This window comes from Vulpes lagopus, chromosome 7 (genome assembly GCF_018345385.1).
Source record: "Vulpes lagopus strain Blue_001 chromosome 7, ASM1834538v1, whole genome shotgun sequence".
Taxonomy (NCBI): domain Eukaryota; kingdom Metazoa; phylum Chordata; class Mammalia; order Carnivora; family Canidae; genus Vulpes; species Vulpes lagopus.
In genome coordinates, this window is record NC_054830.1 from 105,329,465 (window position 1) to 105,334,209 (window position 4,745).

Genomic DNA, 4,745 nt, shown 5'->3' on the forward strand with positions numbered 1-4,745 from the left:
TTTGAGTTTCTTCCAAATTTCTTCTTGTGATTGAGTTCTAGTTTCAAAGCCTTGTAGTCTGTAAATATCCTGGGGACAATCCCAATCTTTTGGTATCAGTTGAGACCTGATCTGTGACCCAGTATGTGGTCTATTCTGGAGAACATTCCTTGTGCCCTTGAGAAGAATGTGTATTCCATTGTGTTCGGATGTGAAGTTCTGTATATATCTGTGAAATCCATCTCGTCCAGTGTATCATGTAAAGCCCTTGTTTCTTCGGTGATGTTGTGCTTAGAAGATCTGACATTTGCAGAAAGTGCTGTGTTGAAGTCTCCTACTATTAGTGTATTATTATCTAAGTATGCCTTTACTTTGGTTATTAACTGATTGATATACTTGGAAGCTCCCTCATTAGGGGCATAAATATTAATTATTTTTAGGTCTTCTTGTTGGATAGTCCCTTTAAGTATGATATGGTGTCCCTCTTCATCACTTACTACAGTCTTTGTGATAAACTTTAATTTATCTGATATGAGGATTGCTACCCCAGCTTTCTTTTGAGGACCATTTGAATGACAAATGGTTCTCCACCCTTTCATTTTCAGGAGGAGGTGTCCTTAGGTCTAAAATGAGTCTCTTGTAGACAGCAAATAGATGAGTCTTGCTTTTTTTACCCAGTTCAAAACCCTGCATCTTTTGATAGGACCATTTAGCCCATTCTCTTTCAAAGGAACTATTTTAAAATATAAATTTAGTGTCATAGTAATACCTATTCAGTCCCTGGTTTTTTGGTTTATTTCTTTGGGCTTCCTCTTTCTTTAACCAGCTCCCCCTTAATATTTTTTGCAGAGCTGATTTGGTGGTCACATATTCTTTCAGTTTCTGCCTTTCTTGGAAGCTCTTTATCTCTCCTTCTATTCGGAATGAGAGACTTGCTGGGTAAAGTATTCTTGGCTGTAGGTTCTTCTCATTTAGTACCCTGAATAGATCCTGCCAGCCCTTTCTGGCCTGCCAGGTCTCTGTGGAGAAGTCTGTTGTTAATCTCATATTTCTCCCCATATAAGTTAAGAATCTCTTGTCTCTTGCTGCTTTAAGGATGTTCTCTTTATTTTTGGAATTTGCAAGTTTCACTATTAAGTGTTGAGTCATTGAACGGTTTTTATTGATTTGGCGGGGGGAACCTCTCTATCTCCTGGATCTGAATACCTGTTTCCCTTCCCAATTTAGGGAAGTTATCAGCTATGATTTGTTTGAATATGTTTTCTGACCCTCTGTCCGTCTCCGTGCTCTCTGGATCCCCAATTATACGTAGATTTTTTCCTTCTGACACTATCATTTATTTCCCTTAATGTTTCCTCGTGGTCTTTTAATTTTTTTCTCTTTTTTTCCACAGCTTCCTTCCTTGCCATCAACTTGTCTTCTATGTCACTCACTCTTCTACTTCAATAACCCTCATCGTTAGGACCTCCAGTTTGGATTGCATCTCATTTCATTGATTTTTAATTTCAGCCTGATTAGGTCTAAATTCTGCAGTCATGAAGTCTCTTGATTCCTTTATGCTTTTTTTCCAGAGCCAACAGTAGCTTTATAATTGTGCTTCTGAATTGGTTTTATTTCATCGAATTGTAATCCAAATTCTGTAACTCTGTGGCAGAGAGTACTGTTTCTGACTCTTTCTTTTGTGATGAGTTCTTTCTAGTCATTTGCTCAGTGCAGAGTGGCTGTATGAGCGGGCTGAGTCAAGAATATCGGTTTGTGTGAGAGATGGTAATTTGTGCAGAGACCACTACACTCCCCAGCAACCTCCCAGTGACTTGCCATCATGAGCAGCACCATAGTGAAGATCACGGAGATCGAAGTCGAGATGGCTCGGACTCAAAAGGACATGGCCACAGCACACCACCTAGGGCTGTTTAAGTCTCACCTTGCTAAGCTTCATAGAGAATTCATTACCCCAAAAGGTGGTGGTGGTGGTGGGCCAGGAGCAGGTTTTGATGTGGCCAAGACAGGTGATGCTTGAATTGGGTTTGTGGATTTTCCATCAGTGGGGAAGTCAACACTACTTAGTAACCTGGCAGGTGTATATTCTGAGGTTGAAGCCTATGAGTTCATTACTCTGACCACTGTGCCTGGTGTCATCAGATACAAAGGTGCCAAGATCCACCTTTGGAATTTCCAGGTATCATTGAGGGTGCCAAGGATGGGAAAGGTAGAGGCCATCAAGTCATTGCAGTGGCCCGAACATGTAACTTGATCTTGATTGTTCTGGATGTCCTGAAATCCTTGGGACATAAAAAGATATTTGAAAATTAGCTGGAAGGCCTTCATTTGAACAGCAAACCCCCCCAACATTAGTTTTAAGAAGAAGGATAAAGGAGGCATTAATCTCATGGCCACTGATTAATCTCTTGTCCTCTGATTGAGCTGGATGCTGAGACTGTGAAGAGCATTCTGGCTGAATACAAAATTCACAATGCTGATGTCACTCTGCATAGTGATGCCACAGCAGAAAACCTCATTGATGTGGTGGAAGGAAACAGGAAAATATACCCACTTTTTGAGGATTATTTTTCACAGACAGACCCCAGATCAGAGTGTATTTAAATTCTTTGATAAGATTTTGGTGAATCTTCATGCAGAAATCCTCCACTGTAGTCCTGGAATAATGCAGCACCACGAGAGATGTAAAATCTGGCAATTATTTTGGAGGACGATGATGTCATTCAAATTGTGAAGAAGTGAAACCTTCCCTTTTGCCATCTGCTGGGCCAACCATAGCAGCTTTTCCTGTGACCAAGCACCCTATCCCAAACCCCTTCCAGCTTTGGCAGCCAGTGAATCAGGATTCAGGGGGGGGAGATGGAGGCCCTCAAACTGGAACTTTACTTGTCTTAACCTTGGTGTCACCTTATAAATTCAACTGCATAAAGGAGGCCAGCCAGGTAGGCCAGCCAGCTATGTGGGAAAAAAAAAAAAAAAAGAATATCAACTACAACCTAAGTAAATTTCATCCTAGATGATTCTCCTGAGGTCAGAGACCAGAAATTGAAAACAAAGATCAGAATGACATAAAACAAAGGACTAGTAAAGTGAAAAACAAATTTTAAAACAAAGTAGCAAAAAATAAAAGGCCAAGAATGCCAAAGGAGAAAAAAAAGAAGGAAAAAAGGGGGGGACTGGGAGATGGTAGTGACAAAGTTGTAGTGGAGGGAGAATGTAGTGTACCTGAGGGGTTCTAGAGGGTGATCCTCTTATTTCTGAGTATATTAAGTTCTGTATGTTAGAAGACGCTCAGTCCCAAATTTATTCAAACCAGAAATACCTGTAGAAGGCCCCAACATTGACCACCAAAACATAAATGAGATAAAAGAGGGGGGCAGAACGGGAATGAGGAATCTCACAGAATGAACCAACATGGTATACCACTTGGTTATGGGTGCATGCTGGTCACGTTTTAGAAGGTATTAACTTCCTCATTGTAGAACAGAATGAGACAGAGAAAACAAAAAACATCAAAACAACGTATCTTATATATCTCCCCAAATTAAGTAGAGTATGTTGAAGGGAATCTAGAAGTGGAAAATATATCTAGGACCTGTTATTATAGAATATGAAAGTTAAAAAGGAAGAATCTTAAAAAATGAAGAGGTGGTAAATAATTGTAGTTAAGGTGGGAAAAGAGAAAAAAATTGGAAATTTACAGTCTGATATAAAAACGTGTTGTACTGGAAAAAGGAAGAAAAAAAATAGGAGGGGGAACCCTCTGGTTCTATACACTGTAAATCCCTGGACTTCCCCTGGAGCTTTCCAGTGCTGCTCCGTGAAGGACTTGCTCTTCCCCCGTCCTTCCAGCTGGTCCTCTGGGGGAGGGGCCTGCTGTGCCGGTTCTCAGGTGCGTGCACCTGGGGAGATGCTCCGCCCCTGCCGGTGCCGGGCTCAGTGGGCTGTTGACCCCTCCCTGTCCCGGGGGGAGCGCAGGATCCTGGGCTCCGGGGCCTGCGCTGCTGGGGTCGCTCCCGGGGCCGCGGCTCCCGAAGGCAGCAGGGCGCAGCCCCCTCCCCCGGAGCCCCCGCCTGACCGACCGGCTGCTCCCCGAGGCCCCGCCGGGCGCTCCAGCCCTTTACCGCGCTCGGCCCGCGGGGTGTGGGGCGCCCTCCCCCGGGCGCACGTCCTCTGTCAGCGACCCCGGGGGGCTGGAGGCCCCACGGCCCCTCCTGCGGTCCTGCCCCGGCTCCCTGCTCAGCGCATTTCCCTCCGGGAAGAATCCGGGGCGGATTCCACGTTCCCGCTTCTCCGGGGCGGGGCCTCCCTGTGCGGAGGCTTTCACCGCGGCCTCGGCCCGGCTCCTCGGGGCCTCCCCCACCGGATTCTTTTTTATTTCATTTTTCCACACCTCCCTACCTTGCTAGAAGCGCAAACCCTTCCCTCTGTAGCGTTCCAGCTGTTCTCTCTAAGTCTCAGGTCGGATTCACAGGTGTTCAGGATGGTTTGGAAGTTATCTAGGTGAGTTGGTGGGGCCAGGCGAGGTGAGGACCCCAGTCCTCTGCCATCTTCTCAACTCCGAAATCTGATAAGTTCTTTATAGGTTTTGGATACTATCCTTTTATGTGATATGTCATTTGCAAATATATTCTCCCACACCATAAGTTGCCTTTCAGTTTTGTTGATTACTCCTTTTGTTGTGCAAAAGCTTTTTATCCAGATGAAGTTAATTTTTGCTTTTGTTTACCTTGCCTTTGGAGATGTGTCTAGCAAGAAGTTGCTGC

The 4,745-nt window shown here is 44.4% G+C and overlaps 1 pseudogene; it reads left to right on the forward strand.

Annotated features, from left to right (window-relative positions):
- The first annotated feature begins 1,801 nt into the window (after positions 1 to 1,801).
- Positions 1,802 to 2,583, forward strand: LOC121495232 (annotated as a pseudogene).
- Positions 2,584 to 4,745: the final 2,162 nt, after the last annotated feature.